A 15,185-nucleotide genomic window follows, 5' to 3' on the forward strand; every position below is an offset into this window, starting at 1 on the left:
AGGAATGCAAAGATTGGGATGAAGCCAACCACAATTGTTTCACATTATTCTTTGCTTTTGCATCAATTCTTCCTAAAAGGACAACTCAATTTGTAGGATGGCTACATGAAAAATGCAAGGTCAAGAGTTCAAATCCTACGATTGAGCAACTCAGTAGTGCTATAGCATTAGGCATGCAAAGATTGGGATGAAGCCCAATCACAATCACTTCAAATTAACCATATTTCCTTACTTTTGGCCCTACCATGAGAGCCATAATATGTGCATACCAAATCAACTTGTTCTTGTCATGGTAATTGATGTAGAAAACATGTGCACAAAGGTAACACGACTAAACTAACATTAGCATTTCCAATTAGTGGGAGTAGATGGAGTACCCCCTAAAAGGGCATGTACCCTTCCCTTCCTAGAGCTATTGCAAACAGATCATCATTAATCGAAGGCTTTCTCCACCTCTCTCTTTTGTGCATCCATCTCTTTCTTTCTCTTTCATTTATGCAAGTGGAACTCGCATTAAGGTAAACAATAAGGGATCCCCCATGATCTCTACATTGTAAATAGTTGGGCAAATGTTTTGTCGATCAAAGCCCAAGAGTGTAGGAAATGGGATAAAATGTTACTTAAAATCTTTTTTTTTAAAACTCTTTTGGGGTGAATTTTGGGTAGAAATGTTTGATCTTTAATATGTGCATGCTGTTTTTCACATCTTTAAGCCTAAAAATTTTAGCCCTCACTCAAAAAGGCCTCTAAGAAATAGCCATTGGGCTAGAATTTGCCCTAAATTTTTACCCTTACCCACATGTTGTTTACTTTTGTGTGTATAACACAAGTATAAGTAGCTTCAATGTAGATGACCTTTGAGGGGAGGACATATGTATTGTATGCCCCCTAGAGAGCCCATGCATGTGATTTTATCATTTATCCCTGCCTCCATCCACACACAAGTCAAATACAATGGACCATATTAAGGCTAGGTTCAAACGGAGGCGGCAGCACTGCAAACTATGACCAACCTTCCGCCTCCTTTGTGTGAATAATAAAGTCGGAGGCACAATGTGCTACAAGAAGGTAAAGAGAGGTTTTTTCTTAGTGCCAAGGCTCTTCCGAGGGTGAGGGGTTGGTAGAAAGAGGGTAGGTCCAACGGAAAGAGAAGGAAAGTCTCAACCATTTGGGAGATGCCACATCAAATGCATGCCCCTTTGATATATCTCTGCCGCCACTCGTCTCAACCCAGCCTAAGAGAGGAAGGAGCACTTGCAAAGCAAGCTTTCTTTCTCCTCTTGACATAGTCTTGGCTTATGTGGGGTCCATCGTATTTGATTTGTGTGTGGATGAAGATCAAGATTATTCATTTGATTTGACTTATCAAGGAGTCATAGCTTGATTGGTCGAAACAAGGGTGTGCGTGTTTCGACTATATGGCACTTGCCATCCCTTGAGATGGTGCCCTTCGAGGTCTTCAGATGATCTCCCATAATAAAAAATCCATATGGCAACACATAAAAAGAATAAAGTAATAAAGGATTTGGTGTAATCAAATTATTTACCATCTTGGACCATTCACAAAATTCAAGGTTTGCTCCCATGTCCACAAGCGAATTAGCACAATTAAGAAAAACTTCTTTGAGTAAATTGGACTTACTCATGCCATGGCTCTTATTCAATAAGAAGTTATTGATATTAAATTAGATTCATCATTGCATGCATGAATGGTAATATGTTTTGCTTGGTTACGCTATTGAATATATAATAAGATGGTTGCAATCATCACATGTAAGGTCTTACCATTACTATTCAACTATCTTACAAGAAAGATCTTACATTGTATTCTTTTTAGCCTCCTTTTTCATTCAATGCTTTTTTGACATAAGGGCATATGCTTGTAAAGTAGTTACAATGCACTAAAGTTTCAACTCTTTTAAAAATTAGTTCAACTTAGTGGTTTAGTTCTTTAAAACAATTTGTTCACTAAACTCCAATTCACACGCATGTGCGCGTGCACATACACACATGCTCTCTCTCTCTCTCTCTCTCTCTCTCTCTCTCTCTCTCTCTCTCTCTCTCTCTCTCTCTCTCTCTCTCTCTCTCTCTCTCTCTCTCTCTCTCTCTCTCTCTCTCTCTCTCTCTCTCTCTCTCTCTCTCTCTCTCTCTCTCTCTCTCTCTCTCTCTCTCTCTCTCTCTCTCTCTCTCTCTCTCTACTTTCCATCATCATGCTTGGAGACGGCTTAAATATTGAACACTAAAATGCCTAGTTTTGTCGTTCTTTTGGAGGAAACAAATCAAATTAACTTAATCTTAGCAATGCTTCTAGACTCTAATAAAGCTTTTTTTTCCCCTTTTTGAATAATCTTTTCTCTAGTTAATCAAGGCCAATATACACAAGGAGACATTTGTTAAATAAACATCAACATTTTGTTCTTTTCAAGAATGACAAATGGATGAAAGCATTAGTGGGCAAGGAAATGATAGTCTTAATGTTTCTACACTCAACCTTTCAAATGGATGATAAAGACAATGAATGTCATATTTTCTTGCAAAATTTTGGTACGTGTCAATAACAAGAGCTTCATTTGGTTGGCCTCCATGAATCTAAAAGTGGACCTCATATTTTCTTCTTACACCTATGTTAAGTTAGGAGAACCGCAAGTGACCTACATGAGGTTAATCTATCCTGATATTTATAGAAAAATGCAACAATGATCAAAATATAGCAAGCCATCAAGATCTTCTCTAGCATGTCCAATCATGGCAATGTTAGCAAAATGGTTCCATCTTTTTTGCAAGCAATTCCAATGAGCAACGTTTTGAGAATGATGAGTGAGGCACCTCCTTTTGAGAGGTAGAGGGAGATAGAGGTAGCAACATGGAGGGTTTAAAGAAAGGTTGTGGTAGGTAAAGGTAAGATGACCACTGGATGAATGGTTGAAAGGTAAAGGGAGGTAAAGCATTAGATGAATGGTTAAGAGAGGTAGATGAAGGTAGAGGAATGTATATAGATAGAGTCTAATAGAGAAAGGGGGAAGGGCTCAAGGTAAAGGAAGGCAAAAAGGGAGTATAGAGATAGTGTTAGAGAGAAGTAGAGGAGGATAAAGAGAGATAGAGAGAGTTAGACAAAGGTAGAGCAAGCTAGAAAGGCTTAGAGAAATGGCATGAAGTAGAGGGAGGTACAATGAAGTAGAGAGAGATGAGTGATGTACAATGAGGTAGAGAGAGATAGAGCAAGGTTTCGAGGATGGAAATGAGGTAAGCCAATGATAGATGCATGTGGAAAGTTCACCTCAACTTACTATCCATGTCAGATTGACCCGTTGACCAGTACACATGTATATGACATATTGTAATATTCCATATATTATTGAAACCAAGTGCTTGGCCCTAGCAACCTTCCCTGGACCCCCTAGTCATGGTCAAACTTGGAATGCATAGGTAGGTGCACTTGATAACTTGCCACTTGATGCAATGTGCCACATGTATAAACTCTATTATCTTCATTAACTCTTTGCCACTCATGACATCTCACAGTCAAGTCCACATAGGCCATCTCACAACTATCTAATTTACAAATATTAGACCCCTTCAAAGTCTAATTTGGGAATCCTACTAGTGTCCAACATGCATCGTGATTTCTCCTCACATGGGGGCCTTTCAACATTTGGCCTTTAGTAGATAAACAAGGACTACTTGATTGGCATCTTAGTGACCTCCAACATCACCATCCATCCACATCAAATTATATGTGTGCCAAGTTCTATGGACCTTAGTGTCTTTACCTCCTAATTCTTGTTTATCAATGCCAAAACCTCACTATTATATTCATATATTGGACATAAAGCTTCATCATTGGTGGTGATTAGTCTCCTATTCTTTATAACTCATCACTGTTGAAACAACCACCCTCTTTATTGTGCAATGGCTTTAAAACACCATTTAGTTCTCTACTATCTATAACAATGAGAAGATGCTTTCATTGATGTAGCTAAGAGCAATACACTTCATTGCATAAACTCATGCAAATACAAAATTAGAACTTTATGGTACCTTTTTCCATTACATTATTTTTGGCAATACTTACTTTTCCTAGTACATAATCCATGAAAGTACAAAATTAGAACTTTCTACCCCTTTTCACTAACTTTTTCAAGTATATATTGTTTTTACACACAATATATTATGGAGATATTTAGAACTTTGCATTAGTTACTTTTTCAATGCAAAAATTTCCATAACATATTACACAAATGTGTTGCATTATATGATTCTATCATGGTATTTTATGAGGTAAAGAGAAATGCATTCCTTTCCACAAAACCATGCATCAATACAAAAAGTTAAAAAAGGAAGTTTGTCAGTAAAGATATTGCACAATATGATAGTTTGAATTGCCCTGAGGGTTTGGTTGGGAGCTAGAAAAGGGTGTCCTTTACTAATAAGAGCATTGATGTCCTCTACCAAGAAGACCATGGTGGCAAGCTAGGAGAGGTGGTGGTGGTGACCTCATTATAGATAGTAGCAAAGGTTTACAAGCTATAGTTTGTATATGTACACCTAGTGTGGGGGTTTAGATGGCCTTGGTGGGTGTGGCACATCAAATAGTACTCATGTTGCACACCCATGAACTCATGTTATTGAGGCTTCTAATGCTATCCACTTGTAGGTTGAATCATATCAATTTGGACAACTTTGCTTGCATGGCTTGGAGCATATTCAACATTAATTGTAGCTCTGGTGGTCCCTCACATACTTTGCTCTTCCCTCAACTAGATATTTCACCTTGCTCAGCTTGTTGTGTATTGGTTTTGTTGATCCTATTGCCTCTTGTACAAGTCTTATTCTTTCCTATGTAACTATTTTTCCTTTTGCGTAGGTCTATTCGATAGGATAGATGTGTGCCTGTAAAGAAATCCTCGTGTTCTTTCAAACAAGCTACCTACTTTTGTTGCAAATTCTTTAGAGCCTCCCTTATGGTTGGGATAAAGTTTGGCTCTTCCTTGTTTTGCCCAACCCCCATCACTAATTTTGCCCTTGCAAGTGATCCACCACATTATCTATCCAAAAATTGTTTGGATTTTGCTTGATGATAGTTCCAAATAGTATGTCCTCCATGAGCCCTTTGGAATTTGACTGGCTTATGTGCCAAGCTTAGACTATGTGAACATAGAGTGGAGTAATTGAGCCGTGACTCTCAATTCTTCATTTTGGATTGTGCTAAACAACATCCCATTATTGTTTAACCCTCTTATTTTTTCATTCCATCTAGCACCACCATTGTGGCTTTCTTTATTGGCTCATATTTCTCATCATTCTTTAGCAATCCTAAGGCAACATCCACTAGTTCAGGTGTGAGGATTATTGAACAAAGTTTCCTTTTGGTCCCTTCTCTGATGTTGATCAGTCCTTTCTTGGCTTCCACATCAAAGATTTGTATGAAGGTTAGGCATCCACTAGTCCATACATTGCTTTGACATAAGTGTCCAACTTACAATATGAAATGAGTTTCTTTGCTTATATTATCTTGTCTAGGTTTCCTAGGAGATGGAATTTCAACACTTGAACCTTGAACTACTGAGGACAAAAATTAAACCTCTGTTGTTGTTTGAGGGTGAAGATGCTATCCCTTTCATTGTACTTGGTATCTTTGAGGACTTCCACTCCCTACTGGGTGCTTTAGTAGCCATCAGCACAACAAAAACATCTATGTGAGGGCTTGTTTACTCATATTGACTATGAATGTTGACAATGAAAGCTTGATTTTAGAGACATGAAAAGATGATTGTCATACATATTTAGTCTTGGTCAAAATTGATATTTCTACTTCAAGTGTTGCATTTTTTGTGTTTTTGTGTCTTGTCTCTAATTTGTCCTTGATGTGTCCCCCCACCCTTATGGATGTGCAATACTTCCTAAGATTGTGAGTGTTGTAGTTGGGGCAATTCAAGATGTGCTCATTTTTCAATTAAAACAACTAAAGTAAATAAAATAAATTACATGTGATTGTGCATGTTATTTATGTACAAGGTGTATGTTACACTACTAGGTTTGTAGGAGCCATCAGTAAAAATGAGGATTATATTCCAATGTTGTGAAATGATCCATGTCATGTGGGCATATGCCAACATGCGTTATGTAGGTTAGGATATCTACTAAAAAGTCCCTCGAGTTCATCTTGCTTTGACTCCTCCTCATTGAGAATTCTATTGAGGTAGGGATGTCGCATGATGTTCTCCTCAAGTGGTCTATTGCAAGTCATTACAAGGATTTGGAATGAGGTGGGGATAATGTAAGTTGGATCATATCCTGAAGTCTTAATAGCCTGACATTGTTTGACATTGGCTATGATTTCTTACCCAATAGCTCCCATTGGACACGCATCATGAATCATTTTTACAAGAATCCAAACTCAGATTTAGCTAGTTGATCCAAGTGTGCGAGATCTTCAGGCATGGTTTCTATACATCTTCACTTGAAGGAGGTAATGAGGTGGACTTTAAGAGCTTTTTCATGCAAATTTTGAGTGGCAATAAATTCTTTAGCAATTGAGGGGGCCTTTGTGAAAATGAATTCAAATTCCTCTCGTGAGCATGGTAGAGAAGTGATGGCTTGAGTTGTGGTCTCATCCAAGAGACCAATGTTTAGCCTATTGTAGCTACGCACAAATAGGGTGAAGGTTATCTAGGTTCCAAATGCATGAGACTATATCTTCACCTATTTCAAAAGCCAAGCTAGCAGCTAGTTCTAAAATGGATGATCGCTTGTAGGTAGGCTTAAACCCAAGTGGGGGGTTAGGCCCTTTTTGGCTACACTAATTCATAGTTGTTTGGCTGGAGTGACCAAGTTGGTAGATTGAGCTATAACGAAAGTGTTGTTAGAGGTGGTTTGTGTGACCTGCAATTCATGGTTAGCTTTTGGTTTCGAGTGAGAGGGGATGGCATCATTCATAGTCATCAGATCTCCTTCGATGGCCTTTCATTAATAGGGAGCCATGTGGGCCTTGTGACACCTTGTGTAGGTCTCTTGTGTTGTTTGTTTGGTTTGTGTGTGTAAAAGAGTATTATGACCTTAGATTTTCTGTTAGATTTTGCTGGTTTTTTGTCATAGGTGGGCCATTGGGCATAGAGGGCAAGGGAGACATTTTTCATTTGTAGACTAGTTGGGGTTTAGCAAATTTAGGTAGTCCTCAATTTTGGGGTGACTTATGGAACACCCACTTCTTATAATGATATAATGCCCTCTAATATGCCCACTAGTAAATGAAGATAGTAAATCTACCCTTTTACCTACAAAGAGACCATTCAATTGTAAAGTCTGTTTCTCCATTGCTCCAACCATATCTTCCAAGCCTTCAAAAACTTTTGAACATAGAATAGATTGGTTTTGATAACACCAAGCTAAGCTACATTGCTCTATGCTAGCATCAACAATAAATCATTGCAATAGTCAACCGCCACGTAGCATGCATGCTTTAGTATCTTCATGTACTTGAAGTTGAAACACATATAATTGCATTTGACAAATGCAATCCTTATTGAGTAATTCATATATGCATGCATTGGAACATTGGCATAACTACACAAAACTTTTCTATGCCACCCATCATCATCTTCGGGGAAAAGAAGGACATATAACATCAACATATATGCTCTGTGTAAGTTTGCAATAGAAACACAATGACTATGAATATCACAACGATCAAGAGTTTCCTCATCGCCTTGCCATGCCATGATAGTTGCAACCTTTGTTCCAATAGGAGCAGAGTATTGTCTATTGGTTTTTTGAATACTAAGAATAGTCATTCTCAATTCCATCATGGGATTATGTTGCAATTGCATATCCATAGATTTAAAGGCTTGTGTGCATATATTTTGTGATGATGCATCATAGATTGAAGCTCTTCAAGTAAATCTAGCAAGAGATCTAGCATAACCTATAATTTATTGATCAACTTGTGTCCTGTATCATAGACATATAGTTAAGCAAATCTTGGTCTCTCTTGACGTTACATATTAGATAAAAGAGAATCTATACAGTGGTAAATTGAGCCATGTACTTTGAAGGTGTAAGCATTACTAGCAACACTTAAAAGCTCATCAAAAGTTGCACCAAGTGATAACATGCAAGAGCACTATTATAAGCTTGTATATTACTTTCAAATGCTCTATTTTGAGGATGAACGTTGTGATGTATGTTGCAATGGTGCTAACGTTCCTTTCCCATTTTGGCAACATGTTTACAAAAAAAATAATTTGACTTTTGCATTTATGTTTCACTTCTCCATAGTTTGGTTGGACATCACCCACATACTTCAGAAAGACTCCCAATGGAATGCACATCAGGGTCTTTAAATAACAATATTGTAGTTGTAGGATGAATATCCATTGTGGGAAGAGTATGTAGAATGGAGCAAAATTCTCCATTTTGGGGTTTAAAAATGGAAATATTATTACCATTGGTCACCAATCATTGGATTTTATAAACTTTAGTTGTCTTAAGCATTGCCACCAAATACTAACAATGAAGGTTCTTGTATAAGAATGATTGGTTCAATATTAGCCTTTGAAATTTCGGAATGATAAGACATATTTTGAATAGAAAATGGCATCATATCAACCAACCTATGATGTCTCATTAGAGAGGCTTCTCTTCTTTGTGAAAATATAATTTGGCAAGTACATCAACAATGACCATTTTATAGAACAAACATAAGATTCAAGCCTTGGAAGTATAGTTTTACTATCATGTTTAATACATGTCATCTAATCATTTCTAAATTGAGGTATTAAATTTGGTTGTAAGTAGCCAATCAAGAAAAAGAATTATGTTTAGTACAACCTAGAAAGTTTTGAGGCTTTAATTACAATAAGCAAACTAAATAAGTTTCATATTGAATTTCAGATTTATTTACTAGAGAAGGCTAAAGTAAAATTGGCAGTCTTAGCCCCTATTTCAAAAACCTCTAATGGATAACTAAAGAATGCAAACACTATGTCAAAGTAAATGCCTAAGTGTTGCTCTTGGCAGATGTGCTACAACATAGTTGCAACGAATCTTAATAGAACTGAGTTGCTCTTGAAGGTTAATGTGTTATAATATATGAGCTACTTAAGTTAAAGGGTAAACTAGAGTTGCAGTTAGTCAAGATATTTACAATTCCACATATGAAAATGTATATCAATTTTTATACTATTTGATTAATTGTAGAGCAATACAACACATACATCTAATGTTTGAAAACTTTCAATATTACTATCCAACTATATGGAACCTAATGTAGTCACTACAACACAATGCAACCATTGCTTGTTCTTATACGAGAACCATAGATAGAACTTTGAATATCTTAGACAAAAACTAATAGAAGAGGGACATATATCACTCAACTATAATATATCCACATCATCTCATAATCACACAGTACTATTGCTATCCCAACTAGTATTAGCAATAGAGTCTGGATGAGCAAGGGCCTTAGTTTGTATGAGCTATATAAAATATGGGGACTAGAGAGAAGACTATGAATACCTTAGGTATACGAGACCATAGGTTTATTCATGATTACAAAGCACAAGAAGTCTAAATAGGGATAGGTATTAGTCAAATCCAATATATCCACATCATCCCATAATCTACTGCGATAATAGGTAGTATGAGCAACAGAGTCAACACGAGTTGGTTTTATTGTTTGATCAATACACTTAAGAAAAATTAGTTAACTATAATACATCCACAACAACCCAAAATAGCACAGTACTACTATAGTAGACTAGTAGTATGAGAATGACATTTGGAAGATTATAGATCTCAATTAGTCTATATGGGGTTCTTATATACTAGCATAGAGATATAGCCCAGCTTCTTAGTATTACTGTAGTAGTTAACTTTTATGAATGCCTTTTTGAGGATATTCAGTCCTCATGGAATTATATCACAGACTAGTTCTTAGTATAGCATCTCACAATATTTGTGCTACAACATACTATCATGATTCCCATTTTGAGGATACACATGAGTTGTACGAGTCAAACCATAATAGCAGACAAATACTATCATCATACCAAATAAAATTCCAAATCCAATTAATGCCAATAAATCATCCATAAAACTAGTGCAATAAGTTACATGATTCAACAAAGTTTGGGAAAGCATATGCTTATTGATTTAGTATATTAGCCAAAACACATAGGCCAATATCTCATATTATTACTTTTGCATCAAAATATTGATTCATTCGGGCTTGGTGGGCCTCAAGGAAAGTTGCAGATTGCAATATACCAGTAATGGATTGTTGGTTTAGTTGGTGGCATATCAGATATCCATGTTGGAGGCAACACTTTGTCAAGGTAAGACTAATTTGTAAAAGTAGAATGTGATGTGTGTTGCATTTTTTTTCTCATGCTCCATACCCTCTCGTACTATATTTTTGTCCAGGTGGTGGAGGACATTTCTCATATGCCAACCATGAACCTAGCAGAGCCAATGCATGCAAGTTGGTTGGCAGGGGAGGAATTCAAGGGATCTATCAGCTTGTACAATGCATGTGTTAATGATTTGGCCAATACTCTACTATAGAGCACAAAATGGCATGCATTCATTGGTGGAGAGTTCCATGGTGTAGGACCCAATGCAGATAAGCTTTTGAGTTGGCTACAACAAGAATTAGCCCTACACATCAAGCAATGGCAAGGATGGTTGAGGAGGTGGCATGAGAAATTGAATTGCATCAATGTCCTGATTTTCAAGGGGACAATGTGATTGTAGCAAGAAAATGTAAGATTGATGGAAAAGTGAGGTCTAAGAAAGCCAACGCCTCTCACAGGCCTAAGTATGTGACCAAAAACCTACCTAGAAGAAAGGGTACAAGAAAACTAAACTTTGAGGACCCTTTTTCTTCTGACTAATCAAGAGCTATATCACCAAATTCTTCGGAGGAAATGGTGGTGGAGACAGTCCTTCATGACACGATTTGGGCTATGAGAAGAATTCTAGCTCACAGTCATGTGCAATGTTAAGGATGGTTAGGAGCTAGAGAGGGAAAATGCAAAAAACCTATAAAAAATACGACGCATGGGGTGCCTACACCTTAGTTTTCGGGCATCATGGAGTGGTCTAGCTCAAGAGGAGAAGCTAGCAATCAATATGAAATGTGGCCCAGTCCATGTGGTTTTGTAATGATAGTGTGAGCATACATGGAACATTTGTTCTTCCATTCATCGTGCACCACCCAAGGTTCCACAAGTATGGCCAATGGCACATGGCACAAATTTGACGGCAGAAGAAATCCATATGTTGGAGAGTGGTGGGTTTGTTTTGCAAAAGGCGGCATAAGAGATAATAATAAGGGCTCATATAGATATTGAAGAGGTGTTTTATAGATTGTAGGGAAAAGGATAGACTTAGCATTGGCTCTAGATGCAACTATGAAGAGCCACACAGTGGTGAGCCCCTTGAAACATGAGGTTTTCAAACTAGAGACACCTAACTCAAGTGTCGTGCAGGAGTGTTATGATGTGCACATTGCAAAGAATCCAACACGTAATTGCCAGGATTTCATGGACCGTGTCACAGAAGGAAAAGCATATTTGGCATGCAAGCACCTATACTATTATGTGTACCTCTGAGTGTTTGGAATGGATGCAAGTACCAACATGTTTATATACCAACCCACACTCACTGAAGAAAACTTGCACAGTATTTGGAAGCAGAACTTTTCCAACACCACCTACACTGTGACTAGCAATGCAACAGCAACACTACCTCTTAGTACAACTGCATTTTATTTTGTCAAGAAAGTACTGTTATACAATTCAATTGGATGGCTTGTGTCAAAATTTTGACAAACCTTTGGTGACCTTGTCTCTCATAATTTGTCAAGTAAAAGTAGTATTTCTAGAGTTAACACAATATAAATGTACATTTGGATTGCTTGTATGAATCATCTTGTGTCAAATTCGTTGGGGGGAGGGGAAAAAGGAGAGAGGGGGAGGGGAGGGAGCTATCTATCTATTGCAATTAAAGTTTTAAAAACAGAGAGTAACTGCATAAGCTTTCACATTATGAGAGATATGTATATAGGAGAGAGAGAGAGAGAGAGAGAGAGAGAGAGAGAGAGAGAGAGAGAGAGAGAGAGAGAGAGAGAGAGAGAGAGAGAGAGAGGTGGCCATGGTGTTTCTTTTTGGGGTGATGACATGAATGTATCCATGTTACATACTAGATAGAGAGAAATTGTTTGCACGAGATAGATTGCTATTTGATCAAGTGCACTAGAAAGAGAAAAAGAGAATATACACATAGAGAGAGAAATTGAGAAACTAAGAATGAGAGACGAGAGAGAGAAAGAGAGGTACACAAAGTGAAGGTAGTGGTGGCGATCATGGAGGTGGTGAGCACAATGGTAGTGGTGGTAAAGGTGGCAGCAGTGGTGGCAATAGAGATGGTGGAAGTGGTGGTGCACGTAGTTGTGGTGGTGGTGGCAACACTGGCAATGGTGGTGGTGGTGGTGGAAAAATCTAGGGGTGGAATAAGTGGACTATGTGGAATAAGAAATGGATGTTGCCTAGAATTGCTTAAATGCTTGCTCAAAAATCTCACTTCTTGCCCTTCCCCCAATCCGTCGAGACCCACGAACTGCTTGTTGCTTCAAGCCTTTCAAGTCAAGAGCTATGGCTACCTCTCACATAGCCATGTACACTCTTCCACACACAACTGTAGTGAACTTACCTTTGAATTTGATTGAGTTTCCTCCTCCCACAAATCCACTGGTAGCTCCACAATCCAAGATGTGCTCTCAAACAAGCTTCATCTCCAAGCTCCAAGCTTTATCCCCCATAACCATGTGTGTGAGAAAGGAGAAAAGAAGAAGATGACGATGAAGAGAGGAGAAGCAAAGCTTCAACCCCCATAACCACGTGTGTGAGAAAGGAGAAAAGAAGAAGATGATGATGAAGAGAGGAGAAGCAAAGCTTCTCCACAATCCCTCACTCTCTCACATACACACTCTCCCTCTCTTCCTCTCTCATGCATAAGAAGGAAGAAAGAGCAAGAAGCAAGAAGAGAACAAGTTTGATCACACACCAAGAATGAGCTTCTTCATTCATTTTTTTGACTTTTATACATGCCCTATCCCTTCCTTGGGTGGCCATCCCCTTTTGAAGGTTGCCGATGTTGGAGATAGATGGTTGGTTGAAGAAGGTCTCCGTAGTCATTAGCTTATTGCGCTATCGTACAGTGTACCTGAAAAAAAAAGTGTGCACTTCCTAGGGGGTTGTGTTTACTTACTGTGTAGTGCGCTGTGCAAGTGTTGGTGGAACTAGGAGATGGTTAGTCTAAGGTGTTGCCCCACTCTTGAGGACCTAGTTCATGTAAAGGAAGATGCTCTGAGTGACTTAGGGAGATAGGTCTATCAAAATGTCCTACCCTTGATGTGTCCTAAGTTGTGAAGTGGGGGAGGGCTAGGGTGGTCTCTAGGTATAGTGATTATGATGCTTATAGAGTACAGATGGACAGATTTTACTTTTGTGTTCCTTTCCTTTTCCACTTCTTTATCTTCTTTTATTTTCTTTTTCTTTTTCTTCTCTTTTCTTCTTCTTCTTCTCTTTTCTTTTTTGATTACAAACGGAGCACATTAAGTGGCATCCCATTCATGGACAGGAGCCAACCTACATGGAGGCTTAAGGGATTTGCTTAGGAAGGCACTAGTTTGCATATAGCCATTCAAGTTAACTTTTACATTGAGGGACGTAGATGATAAAAATGAGTGGTTGCACCTAGCGAACCTACTGTTACTCATATCCTCTAATAGGCTCATACAAAATGCTGGCAAGAGGGTGGCTCTCATCATGAGACAAACTATTGCACATCTATTTATTCCTACATTAATATAAAAAAAGAGGAGTGGTAACCACTCTTCGTTTGCATTAGGCTTTGGTTTTAGTAGTATTCACAAAAGGCAAATATAATTACAGGTAGTAATGAAAGCAGGATCTTTGCATGAGGAGAAATCTTAGATAAAGCTTGCTATTGATGGGTGGAGGTTCCTTTCAGTGAAGGTTAGGCATTCTTCAAGAGACATGGCATTCACATTGTAAATCATAGGAAAGTCATACCTACCATACACCTCCCAATTGAAGTCAACTCCAATCCTCTGTGGGTAGGGTAGGTAGATAGGATCATCCCTCTCATGTGGTAGGATGCCATAGAAATACATCTAGGCCTCTAAGTTAGAGTCCCATATATTTCTACACCACTTAGGTTAAGCCTCATACCCTTCCAATATCTTGGGTACCTCCACTGCCTTTTCTTCCCAATAATCTATAGGTTCTAATTGCCACCTCATGGGGTCTCATTCTTTCCTCCAACCATCTCCACCCCAGCCTCGCCAAGAGCTTTATTACATCCTCCACCACCCTTGGAGATAGTACCCTATCGAGCATTTGAGAGAAGGTGAAGGCGAATTCAAAAGGGCAGTTTTGATTTTTCCACTACTCCCACACTGTAGGTTCCTAGTACCCTATCGAGCATTTGAGAGAAGGTGAAGGCGAATTCAAAAGGGCAGTTTTGATTTCTCCACTACTCCCACACTGCAGGTTCCTAGGCCTAGTTTACAAGGTCACACTCCTCTCGTTGAGGGATGGCCACATGTGGAACTTGTAGTGGCTTGGCTCAGAGTTTTGTGTGTATTAGTTCTATTTGCTCTCTCCACCTATGCCTCATCTTCAACATTCTTTTGGGTGGTATGGCTTCCTCCCCTTGCTCTTTTGGTTGTGCTTATGGTTGCAGAGGGAGGCTCAGTTCATGTAGTTATTTTTCCTCCACCTAGTCATGCTCAAAGTATGGCCCTTCTTAATGGATTGGCTCTGTTGGCTCTTGTGGAAGAGGCTATGCTCGTTGCTGCAGCTCCCCAAACCCTAACAATTTAAGTTCTTGCATGGCTAATCCAGCAGTGATCAAATGGGCTCTTTGCTCCTCCACCCCTAAGTTAATGCTAGGTTTGGGTACCTTGGCATGGAGGCCATGTTGAAGCACTCTCCTTGTTGCCAGCTCTAATTTCCTATTGACTTCCTCAAGGGTTTCTTCTTCTCTTGACTGGGTTACATTTAGCATTGTGTTTAAAAAGACTTGTTGTTGCTCTAATGTTCCCGTCTCTACTGCTACAACTTTTCTCTCTACGAGGCATTCACTCTCTGAATGGGCCA

This window comes from Lygodium microphyllum, chromosome 17, assembly GCF_053477565.2.
Source record: "Lygodium microphyllum isolate KBCC chromosome 17, Lygodium_microphyllum_v1.1.10, whole genome shotgun sequence".
NCBI lineage: Eukaryota > Viridiplantae > Streptophyta > Polypodiopsida > Schizaeales > Lygodiaceae > Lygodium > Lygodium microphyllum.